This window comes from Microcaecilia unicolor, chromosome 2 (genome assembly GCF_901765095.1).
Source record: "Microcaecilia unicolor chromosome 2, aMicUni1.1, whole genome shotgun sequence".
Lineage (NCBI taxonomy): Eukaryota > Metazoa > Chordata > Amphibia > Gymnophiona > Siphonopidae > Microcaecilia > Microcaecilia unicolor.
This window is the reverse complement of record NC_044032.1, coordinates 16,657,194-16,678,677: the sequence shown is the minus strand read 5'-3', so window position 1 is coordinate 16,678,677 and position 21,484 is coordinate 16,657,194.

The following is a 21,484-nucleotide window of genomic DNA, read 5'->3' as shown; positions in this document are numbered from 1 at the left end:
GCTTTTTAAAAGCCGCCCAATTTCCCACAGCCCACAGCCGGCAAAAATTGCCCACAACCAGTTGCAGAAAGCTGCATATCAGTTCAGTTGGAAGTAGCAGATAAATGGAACTAGATTTTTGGAACTACTAGTGTGTATGATATATTTATATACACTTTTGATAGTTTGTACCCCTGACGCAGCCTGAGGGCGAAACGTGGCCACGTCGGGTATTGTTCCAATAAATGCATTTGATTCCACTGCTTTGTTGTTTTTTATCTACTGTTTTGTAAGCAGTTGTGTGCCTTTTTGTTTTTTTTTGTGAGGTGAGAGAGATTGACAAGAGTTACATGCGGTCATAAAAGAATATTTAGATTTTTTTTTAAATCTTCACGGCCGCCCTTCACCTGGTATACATCAAATAAAAGTACAGGAGCAGGGCGCCAGTCTGTTCCCCAAATCTCCGACACAAAAGCACAGAGCCGGGTCCAGAAGACTCGGACCAAGGGACAAAGCCAAAACATGTGGCCTAGATGCGCCCCTAGTGTCGAGCACTTCGGACAGTCGTCTTGGGATTTCAGGGTGGCCCAGAATGCTCTGTGTGGGGAGATGTACAAGCGCAGGGTAAATTTATAGTGTAGTTCATGCAAGGTCACATCTCCAAAGGTTCTGTATCCAGCAGTTAAACTAGACTGCAACATCTTATCTTTAATGCGGCATCCCAGCTCTCCAGACCAGGCCTGAGCCGGTGCCCCATAATTTATCTTAGGGCATGCGTCTCTAAGCTGGGTATGAAAGTGTTTTAATGGAACCACAAGCTGTGCCTCCAAGTCGAATAGGTCTGTGAGTTGCCTCCGTCTCCGCGAGGTCAATGAGGTCCGCGGGAGGGAGGGAGGCAATATAGTGGCTCAACTGCAAATACGGTAAAAAGGCCCGAGGGGAAAGCCCATCATTCTCGCACAGGTTTTGGAATGATTTACAGACAGACACCCTCCTTAGTCAGCACCTGGAAAAGGAAAATAATTCCTCCCTTCATGCTCGAAATGTCTCCGAAGTCGTACCAACCTGGAAGTCCGCGTTACCTCCAATCGGCAACAGAGGAGGTGAGTGCCTCTCAAAACCTCTAAATTTACAAAGCCATCGCCATGCTCGCCGTAATGGTAGAAATATGGGAGCATAGCCTCTCGTGGTGGGTGCTCACCCCGCCGAAGCGTGCAACCAGTAGCTAAAATGAAAAGCGCTCAACACCTTTGTCTCCGCATATGGAAAAGAGAAATGAGACGTGCCCCCGGAACCAGTCACTGATAGGTCTCATACAGCCTGCCACTGATAACCTCTGTATGCTATGCACGCCCAGACCTCCCTTACTCACCAAGAGGTATGTCTGTGCAAACAGGACCCGGGACCTCCTCCCATTCCAAAGGAATTTCACCAGCATCCTATGTAACTGCTTTTCGTCCTTTCGCAAAATAAACATTGACAATACCTGTATCACATACACTTGGGGACCAGAACCATGTTATACAAAGCAACTCTACCCCACAGGGACAGCGGGAGGTGTCGCCACATTTCGAGGGAGCGGCCGGTCTCTGTTCGTAGAGGAGCCAAGTTAATCTTGTACAGCTGTAGGGGGAACGGCCCTGCCCGTGTCGTCTGTACTGACAAGGGAACCGGCAATGCTTCCGACTTTTGCAAATTCAGTTGGAAGCCCGAGTAATATCCAAATTCCTCTATATGCTCTAGTGCTGCTGTTAGTGATCTTTGGGGCTGTGTTAGGACCAATAAAATGTCGTCCGCGTAGGCTAATGCTGTAATGTTAAGCTGAGGTAGTTGCGCCCCTGCAATCTCTGGGTCATCTACTATAATAAAACGCAACCTCAACGTTCTGAGGACACTGACGTCACTGAAGTCAGTCAGACTCCCAGAACGGTTCGTGGATTCATGGTGGTGAAGCCACCCCACTGACCCGTGCCCCGCCCTTGCGTCAAACGTCATGACGTCGAGGGCAGGAAAAAAAAAAGTCAACCAAACAAACGGATCGCACCCACGCAGGTCCATGTGTTTCCCTACTCCTCCCCCTGCCGACCCACCCGCGGAAAGGGGACGCACCTCCAAAGCTCTGGAGTGCAAATGACTCCGGAGACCACTGTTCCCACATCCAACACCCCCCCCCCCCCCCGCCCGCGCACCAAACCTCAAAACGTTCAAGCTGTTCCCACATCCAACACCCCCCCTCCCCGCGCACCAAACCTCAAAAAATTCAAGCCCCGCCCACAGATTCGTAGACCCCCCCCCAAAGCTGCAGCTCAAAACAAGGACCTCCAACACCCCCCCGCAACAACCCCCTCCTAAGCCACCCACCTTCGCTTTGCTTTGCCGGCGGGGGACCCGAAACCCCGCCAGCACAAGTCCTGTCTGCTCACTACGGCGTCATCTTCGGCGTTCCTAGCCTGTGCATGTAGGGCTTCTGTGCGTCTGACGTCTTCCATGTGCAGGACGTCAGACGCACAGAACTCCGCCCTGCACAGGCTACCTACGCCGAAGATGACGCTGTAGTCAGCACACAGGACTTGTGCTGGCGGGGTTTCGGGTCCCCTGCCGGCAAAGCAACGCGAAGGTGGGTGCGATGGGCACGGTGGGTGGGATGGCTGCGGCCGGGTGCATCGCCGTGCGTGGGATGGAGCCGGGAGGGGGGGCATCGCACCTGACAGGCAGCTGCATAATGAAAACGACACTAACCAGGGTAACAGTCACAAGTGCAGCGATGAATGGAAGGGGGGGGGGGGCAATTAATTCACACACCTGAGAATTGGAAACCAAACTGTTTGTGTGTGACACAGAGCTTCAGTGAGCCAAACTGTGTGTGTGTGTGTGTGTGTGTGTGTGTGTGTGTTTAGCCTAGACACACTCTCTCTCTCTCTCTCTCTCTCACACACACACACACACACACAAACACTCTTTCACACTCTGTGAGTCACTGTCACACACACTCTCTCTCTCACACACACATACACACACTCAGAAAACAAAACACAAAAAACATGGAGCATCATCTACATTATACAAACTAAAAATACATTCCTTCTGATTACAACTACAACACTTTTATAACAACTATTTCATAACAAAAAAAAACTCACAAACAACCTTGCTAGCGCCCGTTTCCTTTCAAACAGAAACGGGCCTTTTTTACTAGTTTATAATATTACGCAACAATGGCTCTAGATATACCAGAAACAAAAGCGGGGACAGCGGACAGCCCTGTCTGGTGCCACGGCGCACCTGGAAGTTGGGAGTGCAAAGAGGTGGGAAAATGTGGGATGCAAATGCAATAAATAAATAAATAAAAATCCAATCCCACCAGGAGCAATGGCTGGCCCGTCGACTCAGCATGGGCGACAGCTAATAAGGCTCTACGCACATTCAGTCCCGGGTGTGGCCCCCCCTCACAAATCCAACCTGATGGTCTCCCACCAGAGCCAGAAGGTGAAGGGCGAGCCTATCCGCTAGTATTTTAGCCAAGATCTTTGCAGCGACATTTAGGAGCGAGATCGAGTGATAAGACCCTGGCAAATCTGGAGGCTTTAGGAAATAAAGCTTCAAAATAATGTGCTTAGAAGTGGAGAAAACCCTCAGAAACCTGGGACAAACACTCGCAGGTTTAGAGCGAGGTTACTAATATCATTGGGTGTAAAAACTCCACTGCTTGCTTATTAGAATTTTTTTCAAGATTTTATCAAACACTTTTACTCTTATCTAAAAGTATAATTCTTAATTGCTGAACTATAGAACTTCCAGCATTACTTCGCTTAATGACAAAAGTAAAGCACTCTTATCTTTATGTTCGACGGGGGCCACCTCCGTTTCACCCCAACATCAAGGCTTCATCAGGAACAGTGGATCATGATGCTGAAAATCTACAAAAATGATCAGATTCAAAATTAAACTTAAGCAGAAAAGAATCAAAGAATACAAAAAGTGCACACTGGCACAGTCACACTTGGATCCGCTTACAGCTTAACGGAGCACCATGCAGCTCAAAATGGCGTCTCAGCGTCATCTGATAATTATAGAGTTCTAAATTGACTTGCAATCATGGTTAACTAATAAGCTAATAAAAAACATGCCAGTCAATAGAACTGTTAAGGCCATTAGGTTCCAATGGATCTAAATCAAAGATCCACCGTGCCTCTTCTAAGCACATTATTTTGAAGCTTTATTTCCTAGAGTCACTGTATATTTTGTATCACATTACTAGTCTTTAGACTCTAGACGATATTGCAACATTGTAGTCTTTTCAAATCTGGAGGCTTACCGGGCTCAGGTATGAGAACAATTAATGCTTTGTTTCCTCCTCCCCCTGGGAGATCCTCCTGTTCCGTGCACTCAGATAGCTAATAATCTCGCCCCTCATAACCGCTTTTGAGGTTTCCCAAAACAGTGTTGGGTCTGCCCTGTGAGCCGCATTCGCGGCTTCAAATAGATCCCATTTTTGGATCAGGAAGTCACGAAAATCACTGTCCCCGTAAAGATGGGCTGGGAATCTCCAGGGTTTGAACCCCCCCCCCCCCCCCCCTCGTGGCCCAGCGCTATATCCACCCAGACCGGAGTATGATCTGAAATTACCATGGGACTCATGTCTGTCTGGCGCACCTAGGAGAATAGGGATGTGGAGACAAAGATATAATCAATGCGCGACTAGGTCCTATGGGCCCTCGATAAGTATGTGTAGTCTCGCTGCTGGGGAAACAGTAGTCGCCAAGGGTCCACCAAGTCTAGTAGTTTACACAAGTATGGCAATCCTTTACTCCTGGCCAACGCATCCCACGCCCCAACCGTGGAGTGGTCGAGAGTTGTATGTGTTGGGACGTTGGGCTGGGTCATGGCTTAACCCATTCCACCATTCTGTACAACATTGTCCTTCTCGTTATGTGGCCCCGGCTGCCCAGCCTCAGCCTGAGGCGATCTCTCCGGTCTCCATGTATCTCTAAGTCATTCACCACACATCTGTTCTCACCAAGCCCGCCAAGCATTCCAATCGTCACTCTGCCCGCATTTGCCCCCCAACCTCCCCCCCATCCCTACTGTCCTACCCGTCCTCCCCTCCATTTCCCCTCCTCCCCTACCCCAAATATCCCTCCCCCCCTCCACATACCCCTATTCCCCAAAAACTCACCAACACTGTACATACGGGGGTGAATGAAAGGGTCAGACACACTAGGAGACCCCATCCTCAGCACAGTCCAGTATTAGCATTCAGTCAAGATCTCAAAGTCTGGTATTAATAGCCGACAGCCAATTTCTTCTGGCTCAACTGATCTCTAACTTGCAAGCCCCTAGGCCCGTCTGCGCTCCACCTGGTTCCGTGTCAGACATCACTGCGAGCCGTGAAGAACCATGTCCAGGCGCCTGCATTTAAATACTGTTAACACCACTCTGGAAACTGTAGAAACAGAAGGCAACTGCCTTCTCACAATCAACCATAAAACATTCCAATGCGCTGAAAAGCTGCTCCTCGTATGCATGGCTCCTCCTCAGGTATTTTGTTGACTCAGCCACTCCGATGCCGCCTCCGGCTGTGTAAACGCTTTCCATGTTCCATTCAGCAGGACCCGCAAGGTGGCCGGGTATTGCAGCACAAATCTATGTTGCTGTTCCACCAATTGGGAGCGCACAGTAGAGAAGGCCCGGCGTTGTGCCGCTAATGCAGCAGAGTAGTCTTGAAAGATGCGCACGGGGGAGCTGTCATATTTTGCCGTCTCTCTATTAGATTTGAAGGCTTTCAAGATGGCCGCTTTCTGGGGGTGGCAGTGGAATTTGGCGATTACCACTCTCGGGCGGTTATCTCTCGAAGACTTGGGGCCCACTCTGTGCACCCATTCCAGGCAGATTGGGCGCCCTTCCCCTGCACAAGGGAGTCTTTGGACGAAATGTCTGATACGGAGATTGTCAATATGTACCGTTTGAATAGAGAGGGCTATATTTGAACTTTATGGGAAGATAAGAGGGGAAATAGATTCCCGCACTGCGCGATCACGTGCTGTCCCTGGACTTGTTAAACTACTGTGTACATTGCAGTTCCTAGCAACGGGTTCTTTCCAGCACGTGGTGGGGGCTTGCTGTGGTGTGGAGCATTTTCAAAGCATCTGAATGTGGTTTTGAATGCCTTAACTGCACGGTTTAGGGACTACATCCGTTTCCCACGGAGTGAGGTAGAATTGCAGGAATTAAAAGTGCAATTCTTCTGCTGCTACTTTTTCGTATTTAGCTGTTAGACATACTGAGTTCCACCACATTTCGTAGGTTAACTTTGTAAAATCTTTCCAGTTTTGACATATCAATTTTATAGCCACTTGGATCAATATACGTAGTAGTTTAATTATATGTGGTGATAATGTATCGTTAATGCCAAAATCTCCTGCTATTATCGTTTTGTAAGTTAAAGAAAAAGTAGCAGCAGAGAAATGTGGTTCCTTTATGGCATATAATAAAATTTGGTCTCCGGTGATTAAATATTCATCCAGCTAAGTAATTAATGTACAGGTACTTTACAAACATTGGCATTAATACTATAACATCTGATATGCATGCATACTTCATACGAATATACATATATGTATATATATATAGTCAGAGTACATTGACCTTTCTGTTAACTGTTATTGTCATTGGTACTAAATTTACAATATGTTATAAAATCAATAAAAAACTGATTGAACTAAAAAAAAAAAAAAGTGCAATTCTTCAGTATAGCTGGCTTTCCTAATGTTTTGGGGGCCATTGATTGCACCCATGTCCCATTGGTCCCGCCATCAAAAACAGAATCTGTGTACCGCAACAGGAAGGCGGCCTACTCCATGAACGTTCAGGCAATTTGTGATGCCAAGCTGAGGATCTTGGACGCAGTTGTGAGGTTCCCGGGGAGCTGCCATGACTCTTATGTACTGTCCCACTCAGACACAGGCCGCAATTTGTCCAATGGAACATATGGTGAAGGCTGGCTTTTGGGTACGTATGTTGACTATTTACAACACTGTGCAACGTTTGTACATTGCTGTCTGCAAAACAGGGGTACTCTGGTACAGGGGGCAATGTTGAAGGGGAGGGAAGGGCAAACATATGGGGTAAGGGGTGCAGTGGTTTGTGATGTAAACATAGGAAAACTCTTGTTAGCCTGACTGCACAGCACATAACAGCAATGGGGGACATTGATTTTATGAACATATGTGTTTTGCTTTTTTAGGTGATGCAGGATATGGCTGCAAGACTTGGCTTTTGACACCAGTGCCGGTGCCACGTTCCCCCCCGGAGGAGCGTTACAATGCATCACATATCAGGACAAGGAATGTAATTGAGCGTACCTTTGGTGTGCTTAAGAGCAGATGCCGCTGCCTACATATTTCTGGTGGTGCACTACTGTACACCCCAAGTAAAGTTATAAAAATTATTGTGGCATGCTGTATTCTACATAATATTGCTGTAAGTCATGGGATTCATATGGACATAGATCCAGCATTGACACCTGTGGTTGGGACAGCACAGGGTTCCTGCTGATGGCATTGGGACCTACTACTACTACTACTTAACATTTCTAGAGCGCTACTAGGGTTACGCAGCGCTGTACAAAATAAACAAAGAAGGACGGTCCCTGCTCAAAGAGCTTACAATCTAATAGATAAGAGTGAGACAAATATAGGACAATCAAGCCATTGTGATATCACTGATGAGGCTGGCTCTTAGGCATTGGTGGAATGAGGCATTATGACATCACAATCTCAGCTCTGGATACCAGAGACTGAAACTCTTCACACTAAGGGGGGGTGGGCCAAGTATAGGACAGTTGAGCCATTGTGACATCACTGATGAGGTTGGCTCTTAGGCATTGGTGGAATGAGGCATTATGACATCAGAATCTCAGCTCTGGATACCAGAGACTGAAACTCTTCACACTAAGGGGGGAAGTGGGCCAAGTATAGGACAGTCGAGCCATTGTGACATCACTGATGAGGTTGGCTCTTAGGCATTGGTGGAATGAGGCATTATGACATCACAATCTCAGCTCTGGTTAAATCACTGCTATATGTAATACTACTACTACTACTTAACATTTCTAGAGCGCTACTAGGGTTACGCAGCGCTGTACAAAATAAACAAAGAAGGACGGTCCCTGCTCAAAGGAGCTTACAATCTAAGGAACGAAATGTCAAGTTGGGGCAGTCTAGGTTTCCTGGGCAGAGGTGTAGAGGTTAGGTGCCGAAGGCGACATTGAAGAGGTGGGCTTTAAGCAGAGATTTGAAGATGGGCAGGGGACCGAGGCGACAAGAGGGAATCAGACAAGAAGAGGTGTCATTCAACAGTACTTCTCATGTTAGTATCGATTTGCATGATTTTAACTTGCGGTGGATTTTCATTAATCCCCTCCCCATACTAATTAGGAGATATTGGGGGGGGGGGCATGAATTTGGTGGTCATGGGAGGGATAGGGGGAGGTCAACGGGCGGTGTAGTCCACCTGTCAGAAAGTGAGGGGACATGACATCTATGATAACTCCAGCGTTACATGTGCAATGTGATGTGCTCGTGTAAGCATTTTGTCATGTACTTGATTTTGTTATTTGCTGGAACTGCTGTTTTACTGTAGGATGTGCCGTCAAGACAGTCCAATGGATACATGCTGTTTACTCTTGATGTTAGGTTCTTTATTTCTGATTTTACACATTACATATGTTATGTCCTGGTGGTTTTCTTTTCATGTGTGTTCTTTTACATTTGACTTCTCCATTCCCTCTCCAGCCATTCACAGTCCAACTGATTACTTGTCAGAGCACAAAGGGGTTTTCCCACATAGTTGTTCAACTGGGTCACACCATTTTCCGACTTATACATTTCTGGGCGGTCTTTGGCAAAGGTTGGGGCCAGGTGTACAGTCTAGATTAATTACATGTACAACTTAGCATTTGAAAATGATCCCCGGAGTGTGATTGTCAATGATAACGACCTGTATGGTACAGCTAGTGTTACAGGTGGTTGCTTCATGCAGTTCTCACTCCTCTAATTTTTATTTAGTAACATAGTAGATGACGGCAGAAAAAGACCTGCACGGTCCATCCAGTCTGCCCAACAAGACAACTCATGTGTGCTACTTTTGTGTATACTCTACTTTGATTTGTACCTGTGCTCTTCAGGGCATAGACCGTATAAGTCTGCCCAGCTCTAGCCCCGCCTCCCACCACCGGCTCTGGCACAGACCGTATAAGTCTGCCCAGCGCTATCCCTGCCTCCCAACCTCCAGTCCCGCCTCCCACCACTGGCTCTGGCACAGACCGTATAATTCTGCCCCGCACTATCCCCGCCTCCCAACCTCCAGCCCCGCCTCCCACTACCGGCTCTGCTATCCAATCTCGGTTAAGCTCCTGAGGATCCATTCCTTCTGAACAGGATTCCTTTATGTTTATCCCACGCATGTAAGGTTATGCGTCTCCGTTCTCCCACTGTACATTTTTTTTCCATTTTGCACTCCCGCCCCAACACTCCAAGACTTGCACTCATTTGTGTTACAGATTACACACAATTTTTTATGTCACATACACTGACTTTTATTGGACATGCTATTTACACTGTACAGAACATGTGAATAATACATATGTAAGGCCATTTTACAAAATAAATGATACATTTATCTGCATACATCATCATCCACATTTGTTGTATACAACATGGTTTTCATACGCCACAATACCAAATGTCATAGGTAATGACACATGGAGGCATATTTTCAAAGCACTTTGGGAGGCTAAGTTCCATAGGTTTCTATGGAACTTTGGGAGGCTAAGTGCTTTGAAAATATGCCTCATGGTCTACGCTTCCTGTGCTCTGCAAGATCCTAACACACTTGTTTTGTACGTATGGGGTGTGGATGGTTCAATACATTGATAAAGCCATTTTGGAAAGGAATTGCAACATTTGTGTGCAACATCAACCAAATTTGTTGTACACATATATTAACAGTTTTTGTAACATGATTCACGTGTATCAAGCATGGTTTTCATACGCTGCTATACCAAATATATCACATAATGACAGATGGTTTAAGCTCCATGTGCTATGCAAGATCCGATTTTTAGAATATGACAAGGATTTTTTGAAATGGATGTGAATTGACAGGCAGTGTATCTTCTTTCTGGAAAATTGAGGCACACGTGTCATCTTGTCGAGTGTTGTGGGTGTATAAGCTGCCCCAGCCTTGAGCCAACTAACTGTGTCCAACGAGAGATCATTTGCGTTTAGGTCTGCACCCACAAGGGTTGTTACACACTGTTGTTGGAACGCATTGCTGTTATCGAGGGGCCACACGAACAAAAGGAACAGAGAGTGAACCAGTTTATCGGGCTACGGTAGGGAAGATAGGTACATCATGGGTTCCACACATCTGTACATTACCTCCCCCAAACGGAGCAAAGCGGGATGGTGTGTGTCTCTTCCTACAACACACTTCATCTACGTTCTCTTGTTATGGTGTATGATGCAGCAAGTAAGCGTCTAGCATGTTACTTAATTGTGCTTCTCACAGCCACAAGCATGCGGGGAGAGTGCGAGAGAATGGAGGTCTGCTTTCTGGTATAGGTGTACTTTGTACTTCGCGGCCTCACGGGCGTGATGGTCAATGGTCTGTGTCCCTGATGCGCTGTGCTTGTAATGTTAAACCTGTAGAGGACATGTGTGAAATGTTAAAGCCACATTTGTGTACTGTTGTACTTTACTGTTGATGTCTACGCCCTCTCCAGCCACACTGGCATTTGTACTAGGGGTTCCAGAAATTCCTCACCTACATAGGTGCTGTCACTCGATAAGCCTGCAGTACTCTAAATGGTTGGTTTCCAGCACGGCTGTTCCAATGGTGTACCTATGTGCCCTACAGGAGCCCGATATGGTGTTTCACTCTCTGTTCCTTGTGTTCTTGTGCCCCCTCAGCACCGCAAATTAAAGCCATGTATGGGAGGTGTGAAATAGCTACAGCTTTGTGGTGCGTTTATTTTTTTTTTGGGAGGTAATCTACAGCTGTTTTGAACACATAATGTACCTATGTGCCCTACGTTTGTTTTCCAGTACAGCTGGTCCTGTGTTCCACTTATGTTTTTACACATTGGTGTTTCACTGGTGGGAGGAAATCAGCAAAAAGGGATGGTTTCCAGCACAGCTGTTGCACTTGTTCCACTTTTGTTTTCACACATTGGTGTTCAAGTGGAGGGAGGAGGTTACCAAAAAGGGTTGGTCCAGTGATATACTTTGGTTTTCACACAGTGGTGTTCCAGTGGAGGGAGGGAGTTAGTGAAAACGGCTGCTTTACAGCACAGCTGTTGCACTGTTCCACTAGTTTTCACACATTGGTGTTCCAGTGGAGTTCCAGTGGAGGGAGGTGTTATTGAGGGGGGACAATAACAGAAGGGACATAGAGTGAACCAGCTTAGCGGGCTACTGTGGGCAACATTGTTACATCGTGCGTTCAACACAGCTGTAGAAACCCCCCGCCAAACAGTGGGTTTTCCAGCACATCTGTCGCACTGTTCCACTTTTGGTTTCACACATTGGTGTTCCAGTGGAGGGAGGTGTTATTGAGGGGGGACAATAACAGAAGGAACATAGAGTGGAACAGTTTAGCTTGGTTACTGTTGGGAAGATAGTTACATCATGGGTTCAACACAACTTTTGATACCCGCCGGCAGACGGTGGGTTTCCAGCACAGCCGGTCCCCCCCCCCCCCCATTGTAATTACGTGAACTGAACAGGGAACAGTTATCTTAACCCCCCCCCCCCCCGATTGTTATTACGTGAACTCAACAGGGACCGATGTGTACCATTAAAGTGAAAAAGCTGAGGCTTACCTGCACAAGTTGAAAAACACGAGTTACATGAGGAAAGCAAGTACCTGTGGTACCCTGCAAAATCAGAACAGTGAAATGGTAAGTTAATATACACGACAGCATAGGAGACACTCATGTGGGTTTTGTGGTTGCTTGGGCTCCCACAATATTGAAACGTGTGTCCAGGATAGCACGAGTTACACGAGGAAACAACGACGCAGCCTTCCGATGTCTCGGTACCGACGATGCAGAGGGTCGATACCTCGATGCACTCGATGACTCCGGTGCTGTTGTCGACGAAGAGCCCAAGAACAACACGTTCCACTGGGCCAATCTCGCTACCTGAGTCCTCTTCTGTAAAAGAGCACAAAGACTGCAGGCCTGCGGGCGGTGCCCAGCCCCCAGACACTGAAGACAAGACGCGCGCCTATCAGTGAGCGAGATTACCCGGGCGCACTGGGTGCACTTCTTGAAGCCGCTGGGAGACTTCGATGACATGGGCGGAAAAATCACGCCGGCGAAATCAAAATTCGTAATGGCGACGAAGGGCACCAAAATAAGGGAGAGAGAAAAAACCCGTACCGAGGCCCCAAAAAAAAGGCCTACCCCGAAAGCGAAAGGAAACTTACGTCGGGGAAACAAACTGGACACACGGGGAGGGACAAGACCGAGGTCTGCTCTTTTTTTTTTTTTTTACGCGAAATCGCGAAGACGCGCGAAGGTCAACTTTGAGGGGCGCAAAACACGACCGTCCCAAGCGCGGACAAAAGAAGACTGACAAACACGAGCCGGTTCGGGCGGGAAGAAGGCCGCGCATGGGCACGCGAGGACTAGCAAACGCCTTTGCTAGTGAAGTTTCCGATTGGAGGGGCTGCCGTGGATGTCACCCATCAGTGAGAACAAGCAGCCTGCTTGTCCTCGGAGAAACACGAGTTACACGAGGAAAACAAGTACCTGTGCTACCCTGCAAAATCAGAACAGTGAAATGGTAAGTTAATATACACGACAGCATAGGAGACACTCATGTGGGTTTTGTGGTTGCTTGGGCACCCGCAATTGAAAACGTGTCCAGGGAGGGCTTATTTCCACAGGCCTTAGCACCTCCAATTATTTTAGAACGGTTATCCCCCCCCCCCCCCCCCCCCCCGATTGTTATAACGTGAACTCAACAGGCTGTACCATTAAAGGGAAACAGCTGAGACTTACCTGCACAAGTTCAAAAACACGAGTTACACGAGGAAACAAGTACCCTGCAAAATCACAATAAAGTGAAATGATAATTTAAGATACACGATAGCATAGGAGACACGCATGTGGGTTTTGTGGTTGCTTGGGCTCCCACAATATTGAAAACGTGTGTCCAGGGAGGGATTATTTCCACAGGCCTTAGAACTCCCAATTATTTTAGAAGAGTTAGATCCTATGCGCGATTGTAACTTACATGCAAAAGAAATTAAAAAAATGAAATGCAGCCTCTGAAGAGACAAAAAAAAAACCATACCCACCGCGATAAACGGTCAACACAAATGTTTTACGGTTAACACACTTTACGACAAAAGTACAACAACCCCTACACGCATGCGTGCTGTTTGTTGAATAGCGCGTCTGATTAGCGCGTTACATTAGTGCGCATGCGTCACAGCTACTTACCCTCATTTGACTACGCCACCTACAGAGATTTGTTCCGCAACACCGCTGCATATTATTGCATGTATTAAGTTGTGATCATGCCATAACGCTGCATCGTGTTACTACGGCGTTGGAACAGCGCTATTTCGCGGTTTGATCATGAGGGCCTATGTTACTTTTGCCGCTTCTTTCCCGTTCCTAGGGCTGCATCCGCAGCAATAGTCGTCCGGGCCGCCTCCTTAGATCTGCACGCCCCACCCCACCTGTACTCACATGTGCTGGGCTGCCACCTATGGAGTCACTGGCGCAAAATGAGAGCTCCACACCTTGATCCTCTTCTGCCTGCTCCCGAAGCCATGGTGCAGGCCTCACCAGTTCCTTCCTGCCTGCCGGGGGACTTTTTTCTTTTTGGCCTTACGAAGTTGGACTCAATCTCCCAAAGTTTCCAACCACTCTGTGAAGGCAGGAACCTTTCCTTCAAGCCACTGCAGCTGTGAGTCTGTAAGTTTTCTTATCTCTTACAGCCTCCATCGCTCTTGGCGCCACTAAGGATCAGACGACGCCCTAAGCCTCGGAGGAAGCAGAACCCTTATTCCCTTCCCACGGCCCCGCCCCCCGGCAACCTATTCTCCAATCAGCTGCCTGTATCGCTTCTGGGCTGTCAGCTTCTATTGAGCTGACCAATCCCAGCTGCCCTCGTGCTCTCCATCCAAACACGACCCCCCACCCATAACCACACGCTCTTCTCCCTCCGTCCTCAGAGCCTTCCCGAACGGGCCCAGCCCTTGTTTAACTGGGCCCGTCGAGACACGCTCTCGGGCCTTTAATTCCGTCAGTATGGCTTGCTTTGCAACTATTATAGTCTTCCGTACAAACATTGTCATTCCCCTCTGGGTAGATGGGTATAAAGCAGGGTATCCAAATAAAAGCGCTGAGTCATATCGCCATCTCAGATTCCACATCCTTGTCACCTGCAGTGTTATTGTTTTCCAAAATTTTTCGATCCCTGCGCACAACCAGAACATGTGACCCAGGGTGGCCCCTTCCGCTCCGCATTTAGGACAGGCTCCCCATGGCGACACTCCCATGTGGAAAGCACGCCAGGGCGCTATGAAAGCACGTAAGGCGAATTTGTATTGCATTTCCCAGTGTGCTGTTGACTCCGTCTGCTTACGGATTGCCAATATATGCGTTCTCAGCTGTTCCATTGCCAACGTAAGTGGGATATCTGCCTGCCATTCTTGTAGTATCTGCAAGTAATTTAGCTCCGGGATCGTGTCTTTAATGTGACGGTGGTGAAATGAAGGGGACACTTTCTCCTGTGCCTCTAGCGAGTAAGCTGTTGAAATCTCTATCTGGACATCCTCCGTTAAATCAGTCCATGTTAACGTTTTAACATAATGTCTCAGCTGGGCATAATGAAACCCGTCTCTGGCAGAGATGTGGAATTCAGTTTGTAAGTCTTGGAAGGAAGTCCAAACTCAAAGCCCACCTCTTTACCATTGCTTTTGACTCCTAACTCACTTGCCCTGTCCTTTTATCCTCACCTCTTTATTCCCTTACCCTTAATTGTTCTGTCTGTCTGCCTGTCTTTTCTAGATTGTAAGCTCTTTGAGCAGGGACTGTCTTTTTTCGTGTATGGTGTACAGTGCTGCGTATGCCTTGTAGCGCTATAGAAATGATAAGTAGTAGTAGTAGCAGGGCTTTTTTTGAGGGGGTACTTGGGGGTACTGAGTACCGGCACCTTTTCTATTGTGTGCTAAAATTGACCCATGGACCCCAAGTTTTAATGAAAGAGCTGAGGCTCTACACACCAATTCTGCCTTGTCATAAGGTTCTGTGACTGGTTGCAGGGGGCCTGGCTATTGTGGGGAGGGTCCCTCAGTGATCACCCCACCCTTGAAGGGTGGGCCTAGCATTTGAGTACCGGCACCTTTTTCACTAGAAAAAGTGCACTGAGTAGTAGTAGTATTCTTTATTTGCAGGTGGCAGAAGTGCACAGACTGTCTTATTTCGGGCCTCTTTCACTAAACCACGCTAGTGATTCCCACGCGGCAAATGCGACAGGCTGTGTTACATTTGCCATGCTGGGAATCAGGAGTGCGGTTTAGGAAAAGAGGCCCTTAAGGAATGAATGGTTTATATTAACTTCAAAACAATGTCAACTAGCAGGGCAATCATGTCTTTGCTTAGACAGAAAGTGTAGGAAATCAGACACTAGACCAATAAATCTAGACTTGAGACTGACATTTATTTTGTTTTGAAGCAGATATGTAGCTCAGAAAGAATATTTGCTCTAGGTAGTTTCCATATAAACAGTGTCAACAGCGCTATGTGCTACACACAATGCAACGGCAAGAAACTCTCATTGACTGGGAATGAAGAATGATTAACAGCTGCCTGTAAAGGTGAAATAATAGCTGTGAAAATATAGAGTCTTAAGCACTTGCTTTTGAACGAGTGTAGCTGGTGCATCGGAGTGGAATAAGCTGTTTTTAGAACTGAAGTAAGAAACAAAAAAACAGCACCACGGGCCTTTAAAATGGAACAAAGTTCTTTAATGAATGAGCCTTGACCCGACACGGTCGGGTCAAGGCTCATTCATTAAAGAACTTTGTTCCATTTTAAAGGCCCGTGGTGCTGTTTTTTTGTTTGGACTTTAGTTTGTACTTTGTTCCCTCTCTTTTGTTATACCCATAGAACTGAAGTAAGAACAGATATGAGCTATCTGTTGGGTTTAACCAGCAGCGGACTACAGATATTCACCTTTTTTTTTTTTTTATTTATCAACTTTTTATTTTGAACAAACTCCTGAGAGTCACAGAAATACAAGCAATTTCAAATGTCCTTCAAAAAATATATAAACAAAAATTATTTTACTTTAACTATCGACCATAGAATTAAGGCAAATTGATCCAAGATTTACATTAACATCCTCTTTAGAAACCAAAAAATCTATCAACTGTTTTGGGTCAAAAAACTGAAACATTTTTGTTTGATACACAATTCTACATATACAAGGAAATTTTAAAATAAAGTTAGCTCCTATGGCGAGAATTCTCGGGCGTAGTGCCAAAAAAGCACTTCGCCGTTTCTGAGTTTCTCTCGCCAAATCTGGATATAACCTTACTTTTGAGCCAAAAAAAAGTTGATTGTAAATGCCGAAAAGGAAAGCTTCAAAACAGTGTCCCGATCCATTTCCAAAGCAAAAACAACTAATAGTGTTAATCTTTGAGTTACAACCTCCAAAGAGGATTCTAGAAAAGATGTCAAGTTCATCTCATTCCCTCTATTGAGTTGAGAGGAAATATTCTCCGCTCTAGTTCTGTTAGGCAAATATTGTGCTCGCACAATAGGGGGTAAGTTTTCACTCGACATACCCAAAGTCTCAATCAAATATTTTTTTACCATATCAATGGGGGAAATTAGAGGAGATCTAGGAAAGTTCGTACATCTCAAATTTAATCTTCTTGATTTATTTTCCAGATATTCCAACCGTCTTGCCATATAGTCTCTGTTTTTAATCATTCCCTGGTTAAGAACTTCCATTGTTTGGACTTTTCCTCCAATTTTCTCCAGATTAGAAATTGTATTTGTAATTGTTTGTGCTTGCTGGAGGGATACGGTGGATAGTGTCTTTATATCTGATGAATTTTTCAAAGTCTGCTGTTGAAAAGAGGCATGCATGGTTGCAGTTAGGTCCCAGAGTGCTTCTAAAGTCACCACGGGAGGTTTTTGAATTACTCCCGCTTCTAAAGCCAAGAGGGGGGCGTTAACAATTTTTCTCAGGTTACTCACTGACTCCTCTTCCCCCGTGACTGTTCCTGAGCCTTCCAACGGAGAAAGCGGGTTCTCTCGCTGCGTTAGCCCTTCACTCTCTGGAGAGAGCAGCGCAGACCTCGTTTCTCCTTCCAATCCTCTTGGCTGCGGGGGCCCCGTGCGTTCAACGGGGCTGAATGACACCCCGTCATCACTGCTGGCCAGCCCACTCGCACCGGTCCCGACAGCAGGGGAAGAAGTGCTACTCGGTCCCAGAAGCACCCCATATTGCTCCAGCGTCGGCTGATTCTGAAGGTGGGTTCCGCTTGGTGTAGAGGGCAACATTCGAGTTTTCCCCCTCCGCTTCCCCATAATTGGGAAATCAGTTCCTTCCGAACTGCTGTGCTGTGCTCAATCGAGCGCGTCTGGTGCAGCAAACTGCCGTGATTCACCTTTTCTGTCATTGACTTGACTGCTTCACTGTATCTGTATTCCAGTAAATATTCAGCAAGGTGAGGAGTGCGTAAACATCAACTGATAATTTATCCAGTCCTTCAAAGAGGTCAAAAGTCTGTATGCTGAACAGTATCAGGAGAATTCTATAAATTGTGCTTAACATTGGGGGCCAGATGCACTAAACTTTACGAGCCATTAACGAGGAAGCAGTAAACCCTGGCATGCACTAAACACTTTTTTCTGAGGACGGTAGCAGCTAACAAAAACGGGATGCAGATGAGCAAATCATGTAGAAACCCTATTGTAATAAGATGCACTAGCCTTTTCCAATTGCCTTAATGCTGGAAAACGCTGGAAAATCTAACGAGAGGTCTGTATGGGATTGGAAAAATTATTAAAATGTAAAAAACAAACAAACCTGGAAGTCTCTGAGCCAATCCCAGCGCATTTAGCTGAGCTAAACACGCTGTGATTGGCTCAGGGACTTCTCAGCTGAGTGAAGCACAGGCCAAAAAGGACGTTTTTATTATTCCGGGGTTGAATGATGTCCAAAAAAGAGCCTGCAGCATCGGAGCCTGTTTGATTTTTTTAATAAAGCTTTGCTTAAAAAAAAAAAAGTCCATTTTGTGCGTGCTCCCCCACAATAATAAAAAGGTCCTTTTTGCCCATGCTTCACTCAGTTGAGCGACCTGGAAGTAAGGGAGGGACATCTAAGTGAGTAGAGCTGTGGGGAGTGGTTAGAGCACCAGTCTTGTAATCCAGAGGTGGCTGGTGGGTTCAAATCCCACTAATAGTTTTGCTAAAATTGGAGTTATTTATTATTTTCTCCCCTTTTTTATTTATTTATTTGAACATTTGTTAGTCTGCCATTCATGAACCAACAACTTCCAAACTGCACTTGCTTTGCTATGAGTGAAATTCAGTCAACACATTAGCAGAAGCAGCATCGGAGCCTGTGATTTTTTTAATAAAGTTTTTGTGCGTCCTCCCCTGCAATAATAAAAACGTATTATAAAGGCGTATTTGGCATGCGCAGAGTAGCCAGCATAACGCTTGGCTGCTCTGCGCATGCTTGACTGGCGGATTGGCCAACAGTTTTACGATGGAATAGAGAATGCAAGTGAGCTACAACGAGTAGCTCATTTGCATTCCCTTTCCTTGATGCATAGCCGTTCCCTACCGATTCGCTATGGAATTCGGTACGGAACGGCTCTAACGACGACTTTAGTGCATCTTGGCCTGGGTGTACACACCTAATTTGCATACACAATTTAATTGGAAACAATTAGCATTTACACACGCATCTCGCTTGATATCTATTCTATAAAGATGTGCAACTGTCATCCTTCCTGTCTCATCAGCTCGTAACCTTGGGGTCATCTTCGACTCCTCCCTCTCCTCCTCTGCACATATTCAGCAGACTGCTAAAACCTGTCGTTTCTTTCTCTATAATATCAGCAAAATTCGCCCTTTCCTTTCTGAGCACACTACCAGAACCCTCATCCACACTCTTATCACCTCTTGCTTAGACTATTGCAACTTGCTTCTCACAGGTCTCCCACTTAGCCATCTCTCTCCTCTTCAATCTGTTCAAAATTCTGCTGCACGACTAATATTCCGCCAGTGTCGTTATGCTCATATCAGCCCTCTCCTCAAGTCACTTCACTGGCTTCCTATCCGTTTCCGCATACAGTTCAAACTCCTCTTATTGACCTATAAGTGCATTCACTCTGCAGCTCCTCAGCACCTCTCCACTCTCATCTCTCCTTACATTCCTCCCCGGGAACTCCGTTCACTGGGTAAATCTCTCTTATCTGCACCCTTCTCCTCCACCGCTAATTCCAGACTCCATTCCTTTTATCTTGCTGCACCATATGCCTGGAATAGACTTCCTGAGCCGGTACGTCAAGCTCCATCTCTGGCCGTCTTCAAATCTAAGCTAAAAGCCCACCTCTTTGATGCTGCTTTTAACTCTTAACCCTTGTTCACTTGTTCAGAACCCTTATTTTATCATCCTCACTTTAATATTCCCTTATCTCTTGTTTGTCCTGTTTGTCTGTCCTAATTAGATTGAAAGCTCTGTGGAGCAGGGACTGTCTCTTCATGTTCAAGTGTACAGCGCTGCGTACGTCTAGTAGCGCTTTAGAAATGATAAGTAGTAGTAGTAGTAGAAAAGGGGGCATGGATCTTGAGCAGAGAGTGGGCGTGCTTTGTTACTGTATGGGAATTGCTGTGCGCTAACCAATTAGCGCAGGTTTAGCATGTGATTCCCTACTACCTGCAAAATAGGTGGCGTTTCCTTCAGTCTTTTAAAACTCTCCTATCTACCCTGTGCCCTAATGGCCAGCATTCAGATTGTTCCCAAATGTTCATGTCTTTCAGTGGTTCAGAACTCCTCCCCCCCCCCCCCATTTAACACTTTCGGTTCCTTCAGTCTTTTAAAACTCTCCTATCAACCCTGTGTCCTAATGGCCAGCACTCAGATTGTTTTGCTTTGCCAAATTGTCTGTCACTGAGGTCAGAGCATGCCTGCCTAGCAGACCACTTCCGGCAGGCACAGTCCCAAGCACATCCTGTTGGAGGTGAGAATTATTATATAGGATAACCTCAATACAGCCTATATGAACTTCCAATTCTAGAACATTCTCCAAACACGGATAGAAAATTAAGACCTATATGTTTAAATATTAGCGGGTACAGTATGTGAATAGCTTAAAAAGACGTCTAAAGTTAGAGCACTACCCAGAATAAGCTTCACAAATTGAAAAAATCTAAAAAACAAATACTACCCAATCATTACCTTCTTCCTATTCCGACGTCATATATTGCTACGATATGTACGCTGAGCAAATATAAAGTTTCGCTATTCAAATCCAAACAAGCCTTTAAGTTATCGTCTCAGTATATGTGGATACAATTAAACTTTGTGACGAAATGACTTCCATTGAAAAAAAGGGAAAAAGGAAACTCACTAAAACGTATTTCAAAGAGACACTTGTTATAGGATTGTTGTAGGAGGTGGAAGGCCTCCAAATATTTAATATACAGAATTATTTTTCTCATATTGGACAGAGAGGAATGAAGGCTTCTCTCCTTCCAAATCATGAGAAACAGAGCTTGCGGGAATAGCAATTACACTTTACCTCCCCCCTCTTGCCAAGCCAGGTGAATTGTAAAGCTGAATTGCCATACAATCACTAAGTAAAGAAGTATTGAATAACAAATTAGGCAATAAAATTAAGACTTTCTTTGATGAGATTTCTGAACATGCCCCCTCCATATCACAAATACATCAGAAGCTGTGGAGTCTGGCCCCGGGGAAGGAACTGACTCAGATCCGGCAGAAATGGGAAAAAGACGTGGGAAGGGCATTGGACTCTTGGGATATGATGACGCAGCTCAAAGATATTCCACACATAATAGGAGGAGCTGATTATAGAGAATGTGCGTATAGAATACTACACAGAGCATACTTTACCCAAGTCCAACTGTTTAAATCGGGGGGAATTGAAACAGCTATGTGTTTGAAATGTAATAATTCTGAGAACTCATTGTATCATGCGCTGTGGGATTGTGTACCAATACAACGCTATTGGAGGCAAATAGTTACTTATCTTACAGGGGTGGTGGGTAGTAGAAGAGACATGAACCCACTACAACTAGTGTTAGATATGAAGGAGCCACAACGGAGATTGAATGCTGATAAAACACTGTTGTGTCGAAAACTTTATCTGGTAGCAAGAAAATGTATAATGCAACATTGGACTGTAGCCAATCCACCGACCTTCTGGCACTGGCGCA